Source organism: Puma concolor, chromosome B2 (genome assembly GCF_028749965.1).
Source record: "Puma concolor isolate L17-30 chromosome B2, mPumCon1.1.hap2, whole genome shotgun sequence".
NCBI lineage: Eukaryota > Metazoa > Chordata > Mammalia > Carnivora > Felidae > Puma > Puma concolor.
The window spans coordinates 94,825,437-94,852,380 of NC_141671.1; the positions used below are offsets into that span (position 1 = coordinate 94,825,437).

The 26,944-nt window shown below is 34.2% G+C and overlaps 1 long non-coding RNA gene across 10 annotated transcripts in view; it reads right to left on the reverse strand.

Moving 5' to 3' along the window:
• The window catches only part of LOC147581115 (uncharacterized), a 1,011,143-nt gene that overhangs the window by 17,558 nt on the left and 966,641 nt on the right, over positions 1 to 26,944 (reverse strand). For all 10 annotated transcript variants that reach the window (XR_015251431.1, XR_015251428.1, XR_015251427.1 and 7 more), the window contains 3 exons: positions 22,170 to 22,295; positions 7,075 to 7,117; positions 6,158 to 6,253 (listed from right to left, as the gene is read on the reverse strand). This is a non-coding gene — a long non-coding RNA (uncharacterized LOC147581115). The remainder of the gene's footprint in view (positions 1 to 6,157; positions 6,254 to 7,074; positions 7,118 to 22,169; positions 22,296 to 26,944) is intronic.

The following is a 26,944-nucleotide window of genomic DNA, read 5'->3' on the forward strand; positions in this document are numbered from 1 at the left end:
TTCAAGTCTGTTTTTTTTCCTTATTGACTATCTGTGTAGATGTTCTATTCATTATTGAATGTGGTATGTTGAAGTCTCTTATTATTATTGTATTGTGCCTACCTCTCCCCTCCAGATCTATGTTTCCTTTATATATGTATGTGCTCTGATATTTGGTGCATAGTTATAGTTACATATAACCCTGATGAATAGACTCTTTTATCATTATATAATGACTTACTTTGTCTCATGACATTTTGACCTAAAGTCTATTTATGTCTGATATAAACATTGCCACCTCTGATCTCTTTTGGTTATCATTTGCATAGAATACCTTTTCTATCCATTCACATTCAGACTATTTCAAAACAAAAAACTACTCTATGGGGCACCCTGGATGACTGAGCTAGTTAAGTGTTCAACTTTTGATTTTGGTTCAGGTCATGATCTCATAGTTTGTGGGATTGAGTCCTGCATCGGGCTCTATGGTGACAGCACAGAGCCTGCTTAGGATTCTTTCTATCCCCCTCTCTCTCTCTGCCCTCTCTCCCAAAACAAATTAATAAACTTTTTTAAAAAAACTACTCTTTGTAGATATTATGACTCACATATTAATATAACTATAGTCAATATTAGAAAATAATTCATTACTTTTTTAATATTTAAAAGTTATTTTGCAGAACCTGTACAAAATTTAAACATAGCAACTCATTATGAACAACTTCAATTCTAAAATATTTTAACCTTTGTACCTGAAGTAGAACTTGATTGTCTATTAATATGCAATACTGTGCTTGATGAGTGTAAATTGGTAAAAGAACATTCTAAGAAAAAGTTTTCCATATACTTCAATATTTTTACAGAAGAATAGGTAATATACTGCAGATGAGAAAAATACCTTAGAATTAAGTATAGAAAATAGAAATGCAGAAGACCACGGAGGGAATACCTACAAAAATATATAACCACCATGTTGAAAATGATGATGTTAATTGCGTATATTTGCATAAAACATTTGCTATGAAATAAATGTAGATAAATAAGGATATATTATCTTGTCTTTGATTCTTTGCTTCATCTCAGCTCTACAAGAAACAAATCAGTTATAGTGTTCTTTATTTTCCTTCCTATTTAGAATTGCTTTTTTTGGCAAACATTTCAGTAAGTTTTATGTATGAGAAAATCAAGTGAGTTTGAAATTTATAAAGGTTGTGAGGAGCTATATATCAACTAAACAGAATTTTTGTAAATATATTTTAAAGCAAATCTTATCAACCAAATGTCAGAATTATTCCACTGATACTCATACTACTGCCACATGCTCACTCTAGAAATGAGCAAGCTGTTCACCAGAGATTCAAACTATAAGCAGAAGTAGAAAATTTTATTTGTTCTGTGTATTTCCTGATAAACAAAACAATTGCCAGCCATTCTCTTTTCAAAGAGAATGGTACACATTTGATAACAGTACTGTTAGAGAAAGACATATACCATATGATTTCACTCATATGAGGAATTTAAGAAACAAAACAGATGAACATGGTGAGGGAGGGGGGCGGTAAAAAAAAAAAAAAAGAAAGAAAGAAAGGCAAACCAGAAAGCAGACTCTTAACTACAGAGAACAAACTTAGGCTTGCTGGAGGCAGGTCGGCAGCGGACGTCTTAAATGGGTGATGAGTATTAAGGAAGGCACTTGTAATGAGCATTTGAGTGTTGCATGTAAGTGATGAAACACTAAGTTCTACACTTGAAACTAATATTACACTGTATGTTAACTAACTGGAAGTTAAATAAAAATGAGAAACAATAGTATTGTTAGAATCAGAAGAAATGCCTATAATATAGTCACTTCTCAAAGAAAGAAACACATTCATTGGAAATTTCCAAATAAATTTCCTTCTTCTCTGACTCTTTCAGGATGCTGCCTTTCATCTTTTGTTGTACAGATTTGTAATACAATTTTCCAAAGATACAATGTGAGGCTTATGAGAACAAGAGAGGGTTGAAGCATTTAAGTGTCTAAAACCATCCATAAATCAAAGTAATATGACTCTGCAGTAGATCTACACAGAAATAAAACAACAGTTGCCCAGTTATTTGCAGGGTGGGCTTTGTCAAATATACGTTTGAATACACGTTGATGATTTGTAGCTAAGTAAATAGATATGAAATAATTTCATATCAAAGGAGGAATGGCAAAATTTATTATTTTTTTTATCTTAAGTTATATAAGTAATCACACAAGAAGCCTCTAATGACATGTTAGGATTTTAGGTTTTTCCATTTAATGTCTGGTAATTACGATAAAGGAGTTTTGATGAAATTCTGAAATGTCATCCAAATCAAAAAACATTAAATTTCTGAAATAAATTTATTCCTAAGAATACATTTTTTTTTTAATTTTTTTTTCAACGTTTATTTATTTTTGGGATAGAGAGAGACAGAGCATGAACAGGGGAGGGGCAGAGAGAGAGGGAGACACAGAATCGGAAACAGGCTCCAGGCTCTGAGCCCTCCGCCCAGAGCCTGACGCGGGGCTCGAACTCACGGACCGCGAGATCGTGACCTGGCTGAAGTCGGACGCTTAACCGACTGCGCCACCCAGGCGCCCCTGAATACATTTTAAACCACTCTGAATGAATACAATAGTTTTGAATATTTCTTTAAGTTTAATGGAACAAGGGTCTTTGTGACAATTACAAAAGTGTAACCCATCCAGGCAGATGAGTAATAACAAAATAATTTTTATTTTATTTTATTACATGTATTAGGCCTATTCAGGTTTATTGATATGAATAGTATATCTGATCACAATTCTGTCATAATATTTTATGTTTTTTGTTATACCTGCTATGTTTCTTTCTCTACAGCCTATGGTTATAGTTACATACTAGATATAGTTTTCCCTAATGAATTATTATCTGTGACATACAGGTAAAACTCTAGTACTATCTTACTCATTAATATTAAATTTCTATATTTTTCTTCAAAACACTGACATAACCACTCTTTAATGCACAAAATAGCATTTAAGACAATTTAAATTAAGTACATACAGATAATTTTTAACAATATCATCTATGTGTACAATGTCTTTCTAGTAACAGATCTTAAAGTTTTCATGTTATATATTTTTTTCTCAGTCATTTTAATTTCCTAAACTCAACTAACCGTATAATACAAAGAACTCTTTGTTTAAATTAAAATTAAAGACACTATGATTAAAAAAATAGTTTCTTTACTGTATATTAGCTATATTCCAAACCTCTGATTTAAAAAAAAAAATTATACATGCCAAGGGATATTATCAGAATGTATAAAAAATGCCAGAATATAGTAGATAAAATTTTATCCTAATACATGATTATGAACAGCTTTAATCAGGTCTAAAAAATGCATGAAGTCAATAGTACTTCTTCATTAATTTCTTCATATTTTGAACTCTTTAAAAAGGCAACTGAAATTGCTCTAAATTACTAAACTTGTTTATTAGACTGGAAAAAAATGTCTCTTTCGTTTCATAACTTTTATCCCAAAGCAAATGAGAAAATAATTTAATACTTTCATATGATCTTTCATAAAATTAAAGAACATTTGCAGTTAAGCCAACTCTTTCATATTAAGTTTAATTAGTTATTGAAATGATCAGCTTTGCTATAACTTCTTTAAGATGATATATATCACTAAGCTTATTAACTAATTGAAATATAAAATAACTCTAAATTGCATGTGGCATATGTCCCATGTATTAAATCCCAAATTTACCATCTACTTTAATATATGTGAGAAATCCTAAAATAATATATTTTTCTCCAATTGATATTATAGAAAAAATTACAATCATAATTTACAATTATTTATATCTTTCGATGTAACATTGCATTTGTTATTTCATGAAAAGTATTAATGAATCAGACCCAGTTGGCACTATATTATCACTTAATTACTTAATATCAAGCATTACTCCCCAAATAGGGCAATCTCTTTGAAATTAACTTCTAGAATTTTATTTGTAAATTTTTATCAAAGTATATGAGGCCAAATTTTATAGATTCCTAAATATGCTCAACTTATTAAGAGTTACTACTTCAATCCTTGCTTAAACCAGTTATATATTCCGTATTATGTAACCAGAGCATGTTATTCAGAGATATGAAATTCTGAATTGTGAAATAAAGAAATAAAAGTATATATATATATATATATATATATATATATATATATATATATATACACCTTATGTCCTTATTTGAAAAATCGCTCAAAACAAGAAAACAAGCTGAGAACCAATCACCAATTTAGGAGAATTATGCTCACTTGTATGTTAACCTCGGACTCAGTGATATTTTGCAAGTTTCTATTTCAATTGACAATGCAATAAGGTAAAAAGATAATTAACATGGTGTCACTAATTTGAGAAAAAAACTGAAACAGCATTATAAGAAATATTTCTAGGAACATCTAAAATAAATGAAATAATTGACATTTTTGTTTTAAGAACTACCTTGAAAACCAATGAATCCAATGCTCTAATCCTATTAATGATGAAACTGAGGTCCCAAAATACTAAGATTTATCAAAAATCAAAACTGAAACCGAAACTTGGATAATCACTTATGTAATCTTTCAAATACTATTAACCAAGTTCAAAAACTTATTCCAATTTTTACTTACTAATAATAGTTAGTAAGCCCTTTCTGTACATGAAGTACTCTACCAGTAGCTGGCCATGTCGAAGTTAGAAAATTAAAATGTTCCTGTAAACAGGTCACTTACTTTTTATAAAATGATTAATCATTTTTCTCTTTTAAATGGTGACCGTTTTAGTAAAAAAATAATAAATTAAATAATAATGATTTGCATAACACTTACTATCAATAATACCCCAGTATTAACTCCTCAATAATGCTTAATACCTCAACAGTCCTCTCAGAGTTTCATAGATTTTAAGTACTGAAGCTGGTAAAGTTTTTGACAGGTACAACTATAATAAAGATAAAACAAGGACATTAATTCATTATGAAGACTGATAAATGATACTTCACACTTATATTGTTTAGGTGCTAATTGTGATGACCCCAAAGAAGACCCAGATGCACTTCATTTACCAAAATTTTGAGTGTATGAAGAATGATAAATGCCTATAATGACATTCTATCACTGCTCAAATGAATTTGGAGGCAATGAATTCCACTTCTTCTCTGACAGGACATCATAGCATTGGGTAAAATATTTCAAAGACTAATAGCTTGTCAGGGAAAGCTCAAACTGATAAGAATTATCTGTAAAATCATATATCCCTATGTTTGAAATTATTTCATGCAAAAATGTGAAGAACTGCAGAGGGTGCATATAATATTCTAAATGAATATGGGAAATGTCAATATTTCATTTAAAGCTTTCATGAAGAATGACGGTGGAAAGTTAAAATAGAACTCAAACTCAAGTAATGTTTTAAAGATTGCAAGCCAAGTGTAGCAGTTTGGAATCACCACCTGACAAACTGGCATGAAGAATCAAAGGAGATCTTATAGAAAGTATGACAACCTTGTAGATAGGTTAAATTAAAATCTATCAACATGTAAAATGAAGGGAAGAGAAAGATTCTTCTTGACTCTAATGGACAGAGCCTGCTGGTGGATTTAGGAAATTAGAAATGTTGATATAAGCAGAAAGGTCTCAGAAACTGCTATAGAACATTGACCAAAATTGCCTGGAATTTGCAAATTTTACCCAGACACTAGAATATTTCAGAAAAATATGAAATATAATAACACTAACTTTACTCCAACTTTACAGAAGCAGAAACAGACTTCCTGAATATTGTTCTTGTCTCATTCTTATAATCTCTTATTGGAAGTAAGAAATCCATGCACATGGAAATATAAGCATAAGTGCTGGACTAACAAGTGATTTCAACAATCTCTAAATTCACAAGTTGTAAAAGAGTGTATGAGTTAACCCAAAGCCAAAGAGAACTATTTTTTACCCAATTATCCTCCAAAGTGGTCTCATAAATGTTTTCCCCCTTCACTTTGTCAACACCATGATTACTGTAAACCCAAAGTTGATATAGAGCAAATTATAATCCAAAATACAATATCAACTGTCTTAGTTTGGGCCACTATCACAAAATAATATAAGCTGTGTGCTGAAACAATAAAAATTTGTTTCTCACAGTTTTGGAGACTGGGAAGTCCAAGATCAAGGTGCCAGTAGATCCAATGTCTGGTGAGGGCACTTTTCATGGTTTTCAAAGAAGCATCTTCCTATCCTATCCTCACATGGTGGAGAGAGGGAGAGACAGAGAGAAACAGAGAAAGGGAGAAAAAGCTGTTTCCTGACTCTTCCTATAAAGGCATTAATCCCATAATAAAGTCTCCACCCTGATGACTTAATTATCTCCCAAAGACCCCATCTCCAAACACCATTATCTTGGAGATTAGAATTTCAATATATGAATGGGGAGGGGGACGTGGTGACACAGAAATTCAGTCTATAGGACTGATAAATTCATACAAGTTACACCCTCAGTTTTGTGCTTTCCATGAAACTGTCTTCTAAGAAAACATGCTTAACTGACCCACAGATTGAAGTCATCAGAATTATTGAGGGGTGCCTGGGTGGCTCAGTCGGTTAAGTGTCCGACTTTGGCTCAGGTCATGATCACACAGCTCGTGAGTTCGAGACCCGTGTCAGACTCTGTGCTGACAGCTCAGAGCCTGAAGCCTGCTTCAGATTCTGTTTAGGTCTCTGTCTGCTCCTCCCCCCATTCGCACACCGTGTCTCTCTCTCTCTCTCTCTCTCTCTCCCCCCAAATATAAATAAACATTAAAAAAAAATTTACAGAATTATTGAAATTGGATTCATAATTAAAGCAATATTACAATTGTCACACATTGACCTATTTGTTGCATAAATAATAAAACCAGCATTTGGGAGCAGCAACTAGAACTTATTCGCAGAACAAAATAAGATATATATATATATATATATATATATATATATATATATATATATATATATATATATACAGAGAGAGAGAGAGAGAGACAGAAACAGAGAGAGTCAGAAATAACATAAAGAGGCAAATACCTTCAAGTTTCCCCAAAGCTTTTGTTAGGAATCACATTTAAACCTGCAAATGAGACAAAGGTGAAGAAATGTTTTGTAAATTGATGAGGTCACCTGAAAACTGACGAAACAAATTATTGTGAATGTTGAAAGAGTCTACAGCAAATGAAATAAGTGAGGGAAAAGATTACATGATTTACTGTTCAGGCTATCAAGGAGGAATTTATAGTAACCAACTCACCAAAAATAAATCTTAGGAAGCCAGATAAATTTTTTAAAAGCCTTACTGAATATCACATATCTACTTAAAGGTACAAAGACCTACAAAGAGTGTCACAATCTTACAACAACAAAAATCCAGGAAAACAGCAAGTTCACAACTTTACTTGAAACTACCAAAGAGTTGAAGTGGCAAGACTAGCAATCGGTCCTTCATCTATGGAGAGGCAAGCACCTGAAGAGATACATGGGGATTTGACCATTTGCTTACTTGCAACAGGCAGAGCTATGCTGGACTATGAGGATTTCAGATAAGATAACCTGCTGGAGGCTTGGAGTGAATCTTCCTTTAGTGTTGTCCTATTATGGATGCCTATGGAGATAACAGAGCACTTCTAGAGGTACCCACAGTTCCTTTCTACCCAATATTGCTACCCTGATGGTGGGGACAAGAGATATCGGTCTGATTAAACGTGTCTTATGCAGGCAATGTGTCTGTTAGTCTCAGAGGATTGGCTTCTCTGGCCCTGCTCTTTCTACTTCTCATATCTGGTTCTGGGCTCAGCACTTATCCATACCCTTTCCTCATTAATAGAAGTCTTTTGTTCTTACATCCTCAGCTTTAATGGCTTTCCACCAGTGTCCTCAGCATTTTTATGAGAAAATGTGGAGCCTTTAGGATGTTACACATATAGGGAGAGTTTGCCAAGTCTTGATGACTTTTTTACAATATAATTCATTAGATACCCACAAAGATTATTGAGCAGTGTCCTGAGAAAGCATCCATCATAGTATATACTTTGAAGTAGAGAATAGCACAGGCTACATGAGGAGCACAAAATTTACCAGCACCCTTCTGCTTTAGTCCCCTAGAAAACAAGTCTTTATCTTTGGGAAAGGGCAACAAAAACATATTCTGATGGCACAGGTGTAAGTTCAATGCTGCTGGAGAAAGAGAACGGAAAAATATCCTCTACTACATGGGAAGCAGTAGGATAATTGCTGGGCCTAGTACTAGAGAGTGGGAAAAGATTAGCTCCTTGGGAAGCCCAAAATTCTGAGACGCTGGGACATAGTGTCTGCCTGTGGCTTAATCAGAATGATCTTAAGTATCGGGGTAGCAAGTATCAGGTAAAAAGTTACAGTATTTACCCCTGGGAGTGTTCCTTTGTTTTTGTAGATAATCCCCATAGAAATATAACACAAAAAAGGGGCATCTGAGTGGCTCAGTTGGTTAAGCATCTGACTTCAGCTCAGGTCATGATCTCATGTTTCGTGGGTTTGAGCCCCGCGTTGGGCTCTGTGCTGACAGCTCGGAGCCTGAAGCCTGCTCTGGATTCTGTCTGTTTGCCGTTCTCTCTCTCCTCTCTCTACCTCTCCCCTCTCTCTCTCTCAAAAATAAACCAACATTAAAAAAAAAATAAAAGAAAGAAAGAAATGTAACACAAAAGGAAGACCTAAAGCTGATAGCAGAGTAGATAAGGAGAAAAATCATATGGCCCCACCTTAATCACAAATTATGCCTTGAGGCATGTGTTGGCTGACATATGCTGAGGTTATTTATAGTGCCCACCACCACTAGAAATACTTTTGCTTGGATTAATTGAAACTACCACACCAAAGGCCTAGGAGAAAAAAAGACAGATACATTTGCATTCAATCGATTTCTCTGTCTCTGCTGTCCTAAAAAAGATACCGAGTTTCATAAAAATACTATGAAACATATGGAAAAATAAAATAACAACACACAGCCAAAAGACAAAAAAAAAGGAAAGAAAGAAAAAGCAGAATTTGATTTAGATATGAGACTTTCAGTTCAGCTCAAGCATGTGAAGAACTTAAAAGTTGTCTCTTCCACCCTTACTGGAGTATTGTGAACACTCTTAAGAGTTAAAAATTCCAGGGTCCCCAGTCTAGTGGGACCCCACAATATTGTGACATTTACCTTGAACTGTTCAGCCAGGTTCCCTTGGTAAGTATCAGAGAAAAATCCCCTTGGGTTTCCAGCAGTTGGAGGAGAAAGGAACCATTTAAGATAAACCAGAGAACTCTGTTCTTAACAAGACATGCTTTCAGGTGAAACTATTTAACTAGAGCCTAACTTGCTAGGGTATTATCAGAGTCAGACTTACCTGGGGAAAGGAAAAACCTAACTTCAACTAGCTTTAGCCTTCCATGTAGGGAAGGAAAATACCCAACACTCCAGCCTACACACTCTAGCCATAATGTCCCATGGCGAAGCAGGGAGAATAAAATTGAGAAACACTTGTGAAATTCAGTCCAAAGGCCTACAGTTACTAAAAGACTGAGACCTGGTCAGAGGGCCATTTCAGATTGCTTACCCTCTTCCCACACCTCACCATATTACTAAAGGTCTATTTACAGCTGTTCCTTTTACTTAATACATCATGTCTGGTATCAAGAAAAAAAATCACAAGGCATAACAAAAGGCAAAAATCACATTTTAAAATACAAAGTGAGCATCAGAACCAGATGTGGCAGGAATATTGAAATTATCAGACCAGGAATTTAAAATAACTGTGATTAATATGTTAAGGAGGACCGTAATGGACTGTAATGGACAAAGCAGATAGCATGTAAGAACAGATGGGCACTATAAGCAGAGAGAAAGAAAGCCTAAGAAAGATCCCGCCTACCAAATGTTACAGATAAAAACACTAGGGGAACCTGCGTGGCTCAGTCAGTTAAGCATCTGACTCTTGATTTCGGCTCAGGTCATGATCTCAAGGTTTGTGAAATTGAGCCCCATTTTGGGCTCTGTCCTGACAGTGCAGAGCCTGTTTGGGATCCTCTCTTCCTCTCTCTCTGCCCCTCCTCTGCTTGCGTGAGCAGGTGCTCTCTTTCTCTCACTCTCTCTCGATCTCTGTCTCAAATAAATAAATAAATAAATAAATAAATAAATAAGTGGGGGTGGGGGGGGGGGAGGAAACACCATACCAGAAATGAAGAATGCTGTTGATAGGCTTAATAGTAGACTGGACATGGATCAGAAAATTTCTGAGCTACAGAACATATCAATAGAATCCTCAAAAACTGCAAGGCAAAGAAAACAAGGACAAAACAAAACAAAACAAAACAAAAAACAAATACACCAGAATATCTAAGGACTGTGGGACAACATACATGTAATGGAATACCAGAAGAAGAAAGAGAGAAAAGTACAGAAGAAGTATTTGAAATGATCATGGTTGAGAATATTCCCAAATTAATTTTGTTTTCTTTTCAACTTTTTTTTTTTTTTTTTTTTTTTTTTGGGACAGAGAGAGACAGAGCATGAACGGGGGAGGGGCAGAGAGAGAGGGAGACACAGAATCGGAAACAGGCTCCAGGCTCTGAGCCATCAGCCCAGAGCCTGATGCGGGGCTCGAACTCACGGACCGCGAGATCGTGACCTGGCTGAAGTCGGACGCCTAACCGACTGCGCCACCCAGGCGCCCCTATGTTACCAAATTAATTTTGGACACAACACCACAGATCCAGAAAGCTCAGAGAAAATCAAATAGAATAAAGGCCAAAAAACAAAACAAAACAAAACAAAACAAAAACCTATACGCTGGCATACTGTTTACAGAAAATAAAAGGCAAAAAAAAAAAAAAAATCATGAAAGAAACGGGATAAAAACCTTAACACATTGAGGAAAAAAGATAAGCCTTACATCTAACTTCCCAAAAACCATGTAAGCAAGAAGGGAGCAGAATGAAATATTTAAAATGTGGGTAGAAAAAAACCCACCAACCTAAATCCTGTACCCTGCAAGATTATCTATCAAAAGTGAAGGAAAAATAAAGACTTTTTCAGACAAACAAAAATTGAGGCAATTTGTCGGCAGCAGACCTGTTGTAAAAAAGTTAAGGAAAATTATTTAGGAGAATTTTGGATCTACATAAAGAAAGAAAGAGAATAACAATGGAGAGAAGGTAAAATAAAAACATTATTTCTTATTCTTTTTTTCAAGTTTATTTATTTATTTTAAGAGACAGAGCTAACAAGCACGTGGGGGAGGGGCAGAAAGAGAGGGAGGGAATCCCAAGCAGGCTTCCTATTGTCAGGGCTGAGCTGGACTTGGGGCTTGATCTCACCAACCATGAGTTCATGACCTGAGCCAAAACTAAGAGTCAGAGGCTTAACCAACTGAGTCACCCAGCCACCCTTAATTTTTTTTATTCTTAACTGAACTAACAGATAATTATTCAAATAAAAATAGCAAGTATGTATTCAGTTATGCTTTCTTATGTACATTTTATTTATAAATAAGACAATAAATTTTAAAATATCAGTCAGAAAGAATTCTATTCAAAGAGTTATACTGAAATTTAAAACAATCTAAAGCCTTAAAAATCATATAATAAAGGTTAATTCATAAATTATATGAATTAAATCATTTATTATCACAGCATAAAAAATTGTAGCATGGTGCCCTACAATAAATGCCCCCTCTTTTGAAAATAAATAGAATCATATTTATGTATGAAAAAAAACATTATTATATGATAAGATCTATTCCATTGATATTTTAGCTAAAGAAATGATTTTGTGTGTTCGTTTATTCTACAAATATTCATATTACCTTTTTTAAACATTTTCCTAAATTTTTATTCATACCCATAGACTTCTAAAAAAAAAAAAGAGAGAACATAATTCAATCCAGTTTAACAAATATTCTTATGAAAATAGCTTACATTTTACTGTCCTATCAGAAAAAAATTAAATAATTCCCTAATGAAAAATAAAGTCATTTCATCAAGTGAGTGGGAGGTATAAGGGCAACTCTCTCATATTAACTGCTATAAATGGGATAACATATTTATTAAAAACATATTTTGGGATCAATTATCAGACTCACATGTACAACTGTGGATATCAGATGTGAAAGGAGAGAGTTTTCTTCACATAGCCTTTCCATTTAATCCTCCCTCTGTGGCTATATTTGCCTATGATGTGCTGCCCTTTTCTTTTTTTTTTTTTTTTGGTCATGGAGAGTTTATATAGTGTTTTTTTCCTTTTAAAGGCATTTTATCTAAAAATGTAATAACCACAAAATAAATGGAAGACAAGTATGCAATGTTGCAGTGGATTGGGGAACCAGCTTATCTTTCCCTGTAAAAAGAATTTAATAGCTGTCAAAATTTCTATTTCCCCAGAAATCTTACCCTAAAAATATTAACAAATAAACTCCATGTACTGTTACTTCTTTTTTTTTTTTTTTTTTTTTTTTTTTTTTTTTTTTTACATTCCCACATGCACTTTTCAAAATTATCTAGGACCACCTGCATCTGGAAACATTCTGTTTTGTGCTTTTCACATATCTTTTTTTTAAGCATATGTCTCTGAAGAACAGTGAAAAACAGATGGTTAGAAACCAGGGTTTCTTTAAGAAAAGAAAACATACTAGAGGCACCTGAGTGGCTCAGTTTTAGGCATCTGACTCTTAATCTCGGCTCAGGTCAAGATTTCATAGTTGTGAGACGGGGTCCTGCTTCAGGCTCAGGGCAGAGTGCAAAGTCTGCTGGGGATTCTTTCTCTCTCTCCATCTCTTTCCCCCTCCCATGCTTAAATAAATAAATAAATAAATAAATAAATAAATAAATAAATACACTAACGCAAAAAAAAAAAAAAAAAAGAAAGAAAAGAAAACATACTAATTTAAGTCCCTCAGAAATGTTGTCATTTGTGACAACATGGATGGACCTTGAGGGCACTATACCAAGTGAGAAAAGTCAGACAGAGAAAAACAAATACCATATAGAATCTTTAAAAAAAAAAAAAAAAGACAAATGAAATAGAGTATATAAGTATCCTATGAGAACTCCGAAATATTAGGGAAATATAATTTATTAAAGTTTTATGTGTAGTTTTGCAAATGGAAATGAGTAATAATATTACCTTCTCTGTTTTAAATTCAAATTTAAATATTAAGTTTATTCCGTAATTATTTTTCTTGTTCCCTTTGAGTTTATGGGAGAAATCTAACATTCTGGTAATGATTCAAGATTTCTTTGTTAATGCAGCTTTTGAGTCAAGGATACCTGTTTTTTTTTTTTTTAATTACATTTAGAACTGTTTTTTAAAATGCTTATTTATTATGAGAGAGAGGGCACATGAGTGGGGAGTTGGCAAAGAGAGAGGGAGAGAGAGACAGTCTCCACACTGTCAGCACAGGGCCCGATTCAAGGTTCAAACCCACGAATAGTGGTATCACGACCTCAGCTGAAATCAAGAGTAGGGTGCTTAAACAACTGAACCACACAGGCACCGCAAATTACATTTAGACTCTTAACTATAAGACAGCAAACTGAGGATGGATGGAGGGGAGGTCACAGGGGATGAGCTAAATGGCTGATGGGTATTAAGAAGGGCACTTATTCTGATAAGTACAGGGTGTTATATGTAAATGATAAATCACCAAATTCTACTCCTGATACCAAAAAAAAAAAAAAAACAAAGAGAGAGAGAAACTAATAAAATAATAAATAAATAAATAAATAAATAAATAAATAAATAAAATTACATTTATTTATTTCATTCAATGAGTTTTTTGAAATTTCACTCAATTCATTTTATTCAACAAGTTCTTATTTAGTGCCAACTATAGGCAAGACACTGTGTTAAGTGTAAAAGGTAAAGGAATGATTTGCATAACACTATCAATAATACCAGTTTAGTGAAAATAATATCAGTTTAGTGAAAATACAGATACAACTGTAAAGAGCCAAATATGATATAATATAATCACTGCCATAAAGGACCAGTATACAAGGTACTGCACTGGGGGAGGAGCTTCCAAGCCTGTGAGTATCAAGACTTGCTTCACAGAGGAGGTGACATGCTAAGTTACAACCTAAAGGAGAAAGAAGACTTTACCAAGACAGTCTAAAGTAGGTGGTAAGGGCATCAGAGCATCATACTCCAGGGAAATAACATGCACCAAGACATGAAACAGCCATCATGTTGAAGAATTGCAAGAGAGTTTAACATGTGTAGAGTTTAAGGTTAGAATGGGTGTGACCAGAGAAGAGAATGGAGGGACTGGCAGTCACCAGGCCATGGAGGGCCTCATAAGACACCCAGAGGAGTTGGTCTTCATCCTATAGATGTCAGAGTCATAGAAGATTTCTTAGCAGGAAAAAACAAAATTAAAAACAAAAATCAACCAATTGCTATTTCTTTGCATTCTAATCTTTATCATATGCAGAGATTTGTTAGTTAGTCTGGGTCAATAACTTCATCTCTTCAAAAGGATGCAACACAAAAATGGGCCTTTAAAAAGAGAGAAGGTATCTCTACAGAGGAAATAACATACATTGTTACAGGGTATTAGGGTTTTCAAGACAATCAATGGGAATAAACTCTCCATATGTCTCCTCTACCAAGAAAAAGACAGAAAAAAATACAGAATGAAACTTTTCCAACACTCTAAAAACTAGAAAATTCCCTTAACAATCATGTGATATTTCTACTAACTGTACTCTTGATAGAGAATAGATATAGGAGTACATTCTTTTAATGTTCTAGTTACTGAGGATGTATGGAATTGAAAATTCCAATATGGTATATAGTTGAACTGTTATCCTGATTTGTTTCTGTAGTTAGTTATAAGCATTAATACTTAGAAAAGAATATACAACATCAATTCATCAGTTCACAATAAAAGGTTGCCTGCTAAGCTTTACAAAATTTATGTCAATTTACCATACATATTTAAGTCTAAGTGGGGCTGTTGTTGTATTGACATTCTTAGTTTTTGAAAAAATGGCCTCACATTTTTTATTTTGCACTGAGCCTACAAACTCTGTTAGCTGGTCCTGGATGAATAAATCATACCTCCTAACTCTAATGATAAAATTAATAAAAATAGAAAATACCAGGGCACCAGGTTCGTTAAGTGTCCAACTTCGGCTCAGGTCATGATATTGCAGACTGTGAGTTCAAGCCCCACATTGGGCTCTGTGCTGACATCTCAGAGCCTGAAGTCTGCTTCAGATTCTGTGTGTGTCTCTCTCTCTGCCCCTCCCTCACTCACAGTCTGTCTCTCTCTCTCTCTCAAAAATAAACATTAAAAAAATTGTAAAGAGAATACCAACCAAAATAATGAAAAAGATGATATCATTACATATGTGTGCCCACTTCTCTTTCTGAAGGCTGGCATTCCGAAGGATAAATGAACAAAAGAGATTTTTGCAAAATCCAACCGAAACCAGAAAGAAGCAAACACCAATTAAAATAGAATCACACAATATCTGAAGTTCTCTCATGTCTAAATATCAAGAATAGTCTTTATATAATCTTAAGAAAGCATTCAGGAAGAGATCTAGAAACAAATGAAACCTCAGTTTTCTTCTTATTTTCAGTGAATGGACTTAACTCAGAAATAGGGGATTTAATATAAAAGCAAAAACCATTAATAGGAAACAGCCCCATTTCCATGCTGCCAACTCCTGACTGAACAATATGAAACAGACTTGGAACAAAAGCAGAAAATCCCTAGAAAAAGCCTTACATATAAAATAGGTGGAAGCTCCTACACACCAGAGAGAGTCTCCTGAAAATGACACTTGTAGACACAATGTTGTACATATACTGTAAAATGATTCTGCAATGACTAACGAAAACAAATCACATGGATAGACAATAAAGGTACTTCCAGTAGAAAACAAGCACCCACATTCACAGCCCCAAGGAGAAATTTTCCTATACAAAAAGGTTTGAAATTTTTGATCAGTAAGTTCTACAATGTCTGCTTTAAACTCTGCCACATACAAAACCGATCCCATAGAGCCAATGTACTTCTCAGGTGGGATTAATAATCTGTCCTCCAGTTTGGATTATTAATGACCAAAAGAAATATTGAAAATTGAGACCAGCTAAGTATGATGCAAATGTTAGGGACTAAGACCATTTGTGTCAACTTGACAATGAATTGTTTTAGGATTTTAGTTTAGTTTAGTTTTGGCAGGAAGAGACGTCTATGGAGCAAAACAACCATCACCACCACGACAACAACTTTATTTTATCCTTAGGAAATATTTTCAAACCAATGTTAACAATTTTTGTATGAGCTTGCTTATTTAAGGAAAAGCTCATTTTTCAAATTAAATTCTGTTTTCCAACATTCACTTCAAATTATTTTGCCAAGTGATATCCACAAAACCTAAATTATTATTTCACAAACTGGAGCCTGCCCCATGTCTATGTTTGCTCTTTTTCAAATAATGTATTTTGATTGCAGATTCTCAAAATCATCTTAAGGGCTTGTTAAAACAAAAATTGTTGTTCTCAGTCCTCAAATATCTGAGTTACTATGTCTATGGTGGGACTAGAAAATTTGCATCTCTACAAGTTCCTTAGTGATGTTAATGCTGCTGTTCTGGGGACCATATTGTGGGAACTATTGCTTTATTATAAAGCCAGTTTGACTCAAGGCTTGTCTATTCCTGCAGCCAAAAATCTCTTAAATGATCAGATTTGGAATTTCCACTGTTGTAAAAGAAAGATTTTATTGAAGCAGAGTTGTAGTTTTTGAGGCAATATAAACCCCAGGTGAGATTGATGTTTCTTTAATGGTTATAGATGATACGTAATGCAATAGATAGAAACTTTCAATTCATTCTCACAAACCAGTATCTACTACAAATTTAAACAGGTACTTGTTATTCACAACTTCCTCAGAGAGGCAGAAATTGAGGTATTAGAAGACACAGAATGAATAGTTTAAATATATAATCAAATAACCAAAAAAGAATACAATTAACCCATTTAGCCTAATACCATAGCTTTAAACATTTAGTTACCCAAATGCCAAAGTTTCATTTGGAACACAAATCTCTAAAATGTTTCCAGGAGTGATAAAAAAGAGTTAGGGTAGACAACATGTAATGATTATCAGAAAAATACTTAGACGATAAGAATTAGTCTTATTGAAAATGTGATCATTTGATAACCTAAATCAGTGAACAGCTAGATGCATGCTGGATCCATTCCATTACTGACAGGAAACTAAGAATTTATGTTCCTTAAGTCCAGGCCATCAATATCTGCCCCAAGGCATACAAATATTTGACTCTTCAGATTACTTGTTCTTCTTCGATAAAATAAACAATGGGAAACGACACTGCTCATATTCTGCCATGGCTTAGTCTTTAAATACGAAAGAGCAGAGTGAATAGAGAACATGGAATAGGGAATTTCAGCTCATATGAATACCACAATTCTGAATAAAGTTTGAAAGGAATTCTTGGCCAGGGCGCCTGGGTTAAGTATCCGACTTCAGTTTAGGTCATGATCTCATGGTTGGTGAGTTTCAGCCCTGCGTAGGGCTCTGTGCTGACAGCTCAGAGCCTGGAGCCTGCTTCAGATTGTGTGTCTCCCTCTCTTTCTGCTTCTCCCCGACTCATGCTCTGTCTCTCTCTCGAAAATTAATGAACATCAAAAACAATTAAAAAAAAAAGGGATTCTTGAACTCTTTAGAACCAAACTATGGGAGTATTTTAAATACATTTAGAGTTTTATAACTATTGTACTGCATAATTTATCTTTGATGTCCTCTTAAAATTAACCACTGAACTGCTTTCTGTAACTATAGTTTTGTGTTTTCTGGAATTTCCTATAAAAGAATTCATACTGAATGTAACCTTTAGTATCTGAATTTATTTAACTTAACATACTGTTTTTGAGATTCATGTGCATTGTTGGGATTTATTACTCCTTTGCATTGATGAATGGTATTCTAGCTAATGTATATACCACAGATATATTTATCCAATATTTGGAAATTGGCAGCTGTTTTAGTAAAGCTATAATGGACATTCATGTATAGGTCTCTATATGCTTTCTTTTTTCTTAGATAAATATCTATGAGCTGGCTTGCTGGTTCATGTGGTTGTCTCATTGACTTCACCAAAAATGAAAAACTGATCTCGAAAACTACTATACCGATAGTAACTTCTGCCAGCAATAGGTAAAGTCTTCATAGCATCATCAATATTTAGTATTGTCAAACTTTTTAGTTTTAGCCATACTAGTGAGTGTATGCTAGATTTTGTGTATTGGTTTTAATGCATATTTTTATGATTACTCATTATTTTGAACATCTTTTCACGTTTTTTTGCCATGTGTATTAATTCTTTGTTAAAGTTTCCATTCAAGTTTTCTTCCCACTGTTTTTCCAAATTGCTTATTTTCTTAATATTAAGTTTATTTTTTTTAATGTTTATTTATTTATGTTGAGAGAGAGAGTGTGTGAGGGAGCAGGGAACAGGCAGAGAGAGAGGGAGAGAGAGAATTCCAAGCTGACACTGCAGAGCCTGATGTGGGGCTTGAACTCACGAACTGTGAGATCATGACCTGAGCCAAAATCAAGAGTGGGACACTTAATTGAGCCACTCAGGCACCCCTCTTCACATTGAGTTTAAAGAGGTTTATATATACATTATGAATACAAGTCCTTTTCATGCATGTTTTGTAAATGCTGACTACCAGTCTAAAATTTGCATTTCCATTTTCAGAAGAAATCTAATAATCACATAAGTTCCATTTAAAAAATGAGTATCTCCTGAAGTCCAGTGACAATAGTTGAAAATGTAAAGATAAATATTTGCCACTGTCAGTATGTATAGTCTGGAAAGTGGGTGCAGTATAATCTAAAGAAATGTTTCAATGTAATGCAAACAAGTATTCTTTTAGAGCTTTGTTCTGAGGAAGGAGGTATAATCCAAGGTGAGCTGACCCCAAACAAGAGAAAAGGATTCAGAAAACTTAGTACAGGGAGTAAGAAGAACAGGGACGCCTGGGTGGCTCAGTTGGTTAAGCGTCTGACTCGATTTCAGCTCAGGTTGTGATCTCCAGGTTCATGGGTTTGAGCCCCACGTCAGGCTCTGTGCTGACAGCTCGGAGCCTGGAACCTGCTTCGGATTCTGTGTCTCCCTCTCTCTCCGTTCCTTCCCTGCTCATGCTCTGTCTCTATCTGTCTCTCAAAAATAAATAAATAAATGTTAATAAAAATAAAAAAAAATAAATAAAGAAGAACAGAAAGGGCATGCTAAGGAAAATTAAGAGTATGAGTAAACACACATATGGTTTAAGACGTGAGCGAATTTTCAGTCAGATCTACATAATCATGGGTCTTGTGTGCCATTCACTTGAACAGGACTATACAAAGAGCACTGGGTAGACATTGACTGAATTTAAACAGGTGAGTTCTGTAGCCAGATTTTTCTGAGATAGCTCATATTGAAAGTATGGGTACGATGTGAATTAGGGACAAGACTGAAATCAGAGAAAACACATGAAATCAGAGAAAGCACAGAGATGTCCACTGGAGAGACTGATAAGTACATATGTGAGTTCAATAAGGTTAGAAAGAAATATCTGAATGAAGACATGTATAAGGATTAATATCTATATGATTTTATGATAGATTGAGTGGTAATACTGGTATAGAGAAGGAGGCAAAAAAAAAAAAAAAAAGAGGGAATTCTAGGAAAATCCAGGGTTCTGATTTATGTTTTGGATAATGGTGGTATTTCTCCTTCTATACACATAGTAGGAGGACACCACGAAATATAATCTCAATCTGACTTTCAGTGTTTTGGGAGGTTATCTTACCTTTTCATCCTTTCCTCTCACTTTTCAAAAATCTCTAGTGGGGATGGGGGGTGGCGCCTGGGTGGCTCAGTGGGTTATTTGACCTCGGCTCAGGTCAGGATCTCATGGTTTGTGGTTCCAGCACAGAGTCAGACTCTGTGCTGACAGCTCAGAGCCTGGAGCCTGCTTCGGATTCTGTATGTGTGTCTCTCTGCTGCCCCCGCCCCCCCTTGCACTCTGTCTCTCTCTCACCCTCCTCCCCCCCAAAATTCATTTTTTTTAAATCTCTAGGGGGAATCTATGCCCTGAACAATGATGTATTCTCTCTGCTCATAACCTCACGTTTTGACCATTTTTTTGATTGGTAACCATATTTTCACTGTCTTCAATATTATCTTCTTTTATACCATTACTCTACAGTACTCTGTGGGTCAGCTCACACTACTCTCCCATCCACCTAGTGACCCAAACTTCAAAGCCTGGATTAATTGAGAAAGAGACATATACACGAAGTAAAAGTGATTTCGTGTCCATAAATACATAAATGGATAAAGAAGTTGTGATACATATATCTATACATCTACATAGATATATAGACGTTGTGAGAGATAGATAGATATATGATCAGTCATTTTAAAGAATAAAATCTTGCCATTCATGATAACATGGATGGATGGACCAATGGACTCTTATGCTAGTTGAAATAAATAAAAAAGAAATACCATATTATTTCACTTATATTCAGAAACCAAACAAACAAAACAGAAACAAATTCATAAATACAGAGAACAAACATGGTTGTCAGAGAGGAGGCAGGTTGAGGGTAGGCAAAATAGATCAAGAGGATTAAGAGGTACACACTTCCAGTCATAAGAATGTCATAAGTATCCTTACATTCACAAATATGAAAAGTATAGCATAGGGAATGTAGTCAATGATATTGCAATAACTTTATGATGACAGATAGTAACTACTTGTTGTGGTGAACATTTCATAATGTACGCAAATGTCAAATCACTATTGTACACCTGAAACTAATATATAATATTGCGTATCAACTATACTTCAGTTAAAAAGAAGAAAAGGAATATATTAGTAAGCATTATCTCCTCACCCCAATCCTTTATTACCTCTAACTCATTTGTACACTTTTACCAAATAATCCCATCAAAATACAAATTCATATGGTCATACCCTTTCCTTTTAGATATCTTTAGTAACTCTCCTTTGACAATCTGAAGGCTAAGCTCCATAGTAAGGCATGAAAATCTCACTGTGGTCATTCTATTGTCACTCCATTTACTATACCATAATTGGATATCATTATGACTCAATTCCTTTCCTTATATCTTTCTACCCAGAACTTAGTCACTCTTATTTATCTTGAAAAACTCTTTTCAAAAACTACACACTCCTTAAAACTTTGCCTAATAGGCCCACCAAATCAAGACTAATTATAATTTCCTCTCATCTGTTTTGTTACACAAGATTAAATAGATGATAATTTAATATGTATGTATGTGTTCAAACTTTTCAATATTATAATTATATTGTTGTTTTCTATTATGTTTAATTTACTATGTTCCAAACACCTGCAGAGCTTTCTTTTTACTTGTCCACCTGCACTTGGCTCATAGAAGTCAAAATAACTAAATGCCCGCTTAGCAAACCTGAAACATGCATTTTCATATCAGTAAGGATGAAGTATTTCAATGCACCCTATAACAATTAAAGACAGTAAGATACTTTCATTTGATCAAGAAATGTTCATTAAAACAAAACTTACAATCACAGGAATTAATTGTAACCCAGAAATATATTTCATATTAGCATTCCTTCTCAATATGAAAATACGTCATTATTGGGGCTCCTGAGTGGCTCAGTTGGTTAAGCATCTGACTTTGGCTCAGGTCATGATCTCACAGTTTGTGGGTTAAAGCCCCGTATCAGGCTCTATGCGGACAGCTCAGAGCCTGGAGCCTGCTTCAGATTCTGTGTCTCCTTCTCTCTTTGCCCCCTCTCTTGCTTGTGCTCTCTCTGTTTCTCAAAAATAAACAAATGTTAAAAAAATAAAATAAATAAAATAAAATGTGTCATTATTATGGTTTCTAAATGTACATCATATTCAGTTAATTAATCTGTCATATATTGCTAGAATCTGCTCCCCAAAACTCCACTTTATTCCTAATAAAAATATATATCAATTAAACTATCATAAGAAAAGCCAGTTTAGTGGAATAATTGATGGCCAAAAAGATATATCTGTCTCTTAATCTCTGAAATGTATGAACATTACCTTATTGGATAGATGAGTATTGACAGGTTGAATTCATTTAAGGATCTTGAGAGGGGAGATTATCCTGGGTTATCCGGTAGGCCTTAAATTCAATGTCAAGTGTCTCGTAGGAAATGTCCAAGTGTCCTATAAGAGACATAGAGGAAAGATACAAAGAGAAGAGAAGAAGGCAATGTGACTACAAAGTCAGGGATTAGAGTGATGCAGCTGCAAGCCCAGGAATGCTGACAGCCCCCAGCAGCTGGAAAAGGCAAGGAATAAAATCTCTCCTGGAGTTAGTGAGATTGCCGCCTTGTCAAGACCTTCATTTCAGACTTTGGCCTATGGAACTGAGAGAATGAATGTGTGTTTTTTTCCAGCCACACAGTTTGAAGTCATATGTTACAGCAGCCATAAGAAACTAATAAATGATAAAATGGTCATTAGATTTATAAAGTTGACTTATAAATAATATGAATGATAAATGATTAAGAATTTTAAAGAGTTCTCCTTTTAAAAGCATAGATTATGATAAAGTTCTCCTTAACAAATCAGAAATAATTGCATGTGTTCTATACTACCAAGAAGTTGAAGTAAGGCACTAGTCAAATCAATGTTATTTTGTAATGACTAAACACTAGGTAAGTCATTAAAATAAAATAAAATAAAATAAAATAAAATAAAATAAGCTTTCTTTAATATCTAAGATTTTACTTCTCATACAAAATACTGTTTCTCTCAGAAACATTTAAGCAAGTAGTAGTGAGAATTACTTTTGGAATTTATAGAACAAGAGAAATCAATATGAACAGTCATATCATGAGATCATTAGTTGATATTGATGTGTTTTCATTTCCTTTTACATGTTGCAAGTGTTAATACAGGCACCCTTTTCTGCTTTCAACACCACTACTACATCAACTTGTCACCTAAATAACTGTAATTAAGCATTCTCTCTAGTTGCTGATTACAGTATGCTGATGAAAATTCCCACTGGATTTAACAGCCTCTTTCATAACAGCTAGAGTAATCATCCCATATTATAATGTCTTTTTTGCTGAAGACTTCTTAAATAATCTAAAATTTAAATTGAACAAGTCTTTGATTATTGCAATCTAAAGTTCAACAGGCACTTAATCAGAAAGGTGTAAGTATCATATCATTGACATCTACTAAGCAATAGGATAATATATATCCAGGGAAATAAATAGTTAAACTCTTTGGTCATTGATCCATGTCACTTTAAAAATTAATATCAGTATATAACCCGGATAAAGTTTCCTAAAAAGCAGCAAGCTAACAAGATGTGATATTTTTGAACTTAGCATTTACAACATCCAAATGATTCATTTCAGAGGACTTTACATGCATATAGTTAATGTGCAGAACACTAAAATTTGGATCAAGTACTAATTCAATAACTACATGATAAAGCTATTATTTAATTAGGTCATTATTATTCATAGATACAAAAAACAGCATATTTCAAATCCAGATTTCCAAGATGTGTGTAGATTTTTCATGACTGTCCTTGGACCTAGGCAAGAGAACTTGCTCCATGAGCCCCTTCCATGATTTGTAAGGTTGTTATAATCACAAACACATATACATACAAACCCACACCCCACTATAAAATGGATAGGCACCTCTGTCACTTGGGATCCAGAGTAGAGACAGCTAGCATAGTCCCAACTCTAAAAATCAGTTCTTATGACCCACACACCTATCTTCACAGAAATGCCCTTCCACATTTCTTGCTCTATGGACCTGAAACAAAAGGAGGCTGAGTTCTCATGCTATAATGGGTTGGGGTTTCCCACTGCCAATAAAAAGCACACATATTTATCTGCCAGGTGAAAACAAGAAATTTAACTAAATAAATGTATGCTAATATGTGAATTATGCAGGTCATTATTTTATTTACTCAATCCATATTTCTAGCTCATCTCATTTCTTTGAGCTACTCCATAAGAACATCGTTCAATACACATGACAAACTATATCAAGCAAACTTAGAGCAGGTGTTTGGATCAATTTTAAATTTCTGTAAATATAAAATTTGTATATTTTTTAATAATAAGTGAAATGCACTACTCTATGATGAAATAATTGTATTTTAGCATATATATGAAGGGCACTATCTATTTGATTGAGAAGCATATGGATTAGATAACAGTCTTTATTTAATTAGCAAATTATGATATGTCCTACTTTCATATACCTGGCAACTTATTATTTGACATATTCATATTTATACTGGTGGGTGTTTGAAAAGGGTAGAGGGGAATATACACATAACATTGGAAACCTTAAGGCAATATAACAAATAAATTTTTATATCTACAGCAAAAAGGAACACTTAGTCAATCTATGACACATTTCTAATGTGAATAGCCTTTATTTATTAACTTGAGCAAATCCATACATCTTGACCTTAATAGGAGTTAGACAAATGCTAATGCATTTGGCCCATGAAACAAAGTAATACTTAATTGTGAATAATCTAGCACATTTCCATTTTTGCTTGTATTCTCTGAATCTCATTATTTCCTTTGAAGCGACCATCTAAAACTGATAATCCAAATATATTTTCTGATGTAGATTTATATCTAATTAATTTACTGTGCATATTTTTTTTATTCATTATCCTGGTTATTATCTTGCAAGTATATGACTATGTTTCTTTTATTTTTATTTTTTAAGTTTATTTATTTTTCAGAGAAAGAGAGTGTGTGAGCAGGGAGGGGCAGAGAGAGAGGGATAGAGAAAGGATCTCAGGCAGGCTCCCCACTGTCAGTGTGGAGCCAGACATGAGACATGAGACTCAAGCTCACAAACTGTTAAAACATGACCTAAGCCAAAATCAAGAGTCAAACACTTAACCAACTAAGCCACCCAGGCACACCTGAACTATGATTTTTTTAAATGAAACTTTATGTACTGTACAATGCCTGCTTCTAAACAGTGTTTTCTTTTCTTAATACATGAACAATAGAGGCCAATTCAATTTTCAGAAACTTTACATTATTTGTTAATTACTTCAGCTCTCATCCAAACACTTAGCAACACCTTTTTCTGCAAATCATTCTATCATTTAAATTATTTGAAACATTTACTTATATAATAATTATCTGTCTAGTTAGAAAACTGCAACTTAGAAAATTATGTATAATAAAAAGTAGATTCCTCCCTGCCATATCACAGTCTTTCTTCCCAAAGGTAATCACTATATCCTTCTAAAGTTGTACATATAACTGAAATATTTCATATTGTATATCTATTTTTCATACAGAAGTAAGCACATTTAACATATCATTCTACATCTTGCTTTTACTGATAGTAAGTATTATATATTTTGGAAATTTTTCCCTTTAAGGCCTTTATTTTTTACTAGCTGCCTACCATTTCTTTGTATTGATGTAACATTTATTTAAACATTTCTATATAAATGGAATTGAATATTGTTTCTGCTAATCAAAATATATTCCAATGAACATCTCAAGACATATATATGACAGCATACTTTGTAAGTAGCTACAAATGGCATATTTCTAGTAATTAAAATTCTGTATTAAAAAACATATATATTCTTCCATTTGATTGAGATATATTACTAAATTTATTTTCATAAAAAAGCTGTGACAATTTAGATTTTCCCCAAAAATTAATTGAATTTTAATGACCCTTGAGGTAATATACATCCATTATTCTCCATCCTATCTATATTAAATTTTCCTTGCAGTGATTAAATGTTGGAGTTATTACTGAGGATGAGGAGATTATATACATTGCTTGGCTGGCTAAAATGTAACATAGACATTTCTGGTGTGCTGCAGTTAAGCTTGGGAGGGACATGGGTCTCTTGGAATGCTGAAGGGCTGCCTTTAACTGCCCTGACTGCGGAATGCCTTGTTTCAGCAGTCCTTAGGGAACTCCGTTATCTATACATTGTACACAACAAGCCAACTGAGATTTGTGATTGGCCTGACACTGCAACAAATGAGAGTACATGTGAGGCAAATGGGGTCTTCATCTGCGAACGTTGATCCCCATGCCTTCTCCTCTTTCTTAGCAAAGTGTGGAGTAATCTTCATCCATCCGTGCAGGGTTTGCTGGCCATTGCCAGCAATTAAATACACTACTTCTTTTATGTTGGATTTTCCCATTATATACAAATATTTTATGAAAATCTTACAAATAATAGAATACAGGGGACACATTCAGAATCATTATGAGGCCAGTATTACCCTGATACCAAAGCAGCATAAAAATAATACAAGAACAAAAAAGTCTAGTTTGTCCAGTATAAGTATTGCTACTCTGGTTTTCTTTTGACATTCATTTGCATGATAAATGTTTCACCATACCCTCACTGTTAATCTGAAGGTGTTGCAGGACTTTTTAGCACAATACCTGGGATTTGTTACCATAGTACCCGGGATTTGTTGTCTCGCTGCTTCGAAGAATGAAGAGGTGGACACAAAATGAGCAGCAGGCAAAAGTTTATTAGAGTATAAGATTAGAAAGGAAGAGTAGTAGGAAAGCTCTCTTTACAGAGAGGGGACATTTGAAAGTGAATGCCTGAGGACAATAGGCAAGGGTCCTTGTTTTATAAGGTTCTGGGCAGCTCTCCCTTCCCTTCTCCCTTGTTCCTTCTCAGGTTTACTCTTCTTGGCTTGATAGCTCTAGGTGCTGGGTTGTCCACTCCTGATTGGTTCTTGATTCAAGCCTGATAACATACATTTTTAGGAATTATCTTTTTTTTTTAAGTTATCTGATTTGTTACTCTATCATTG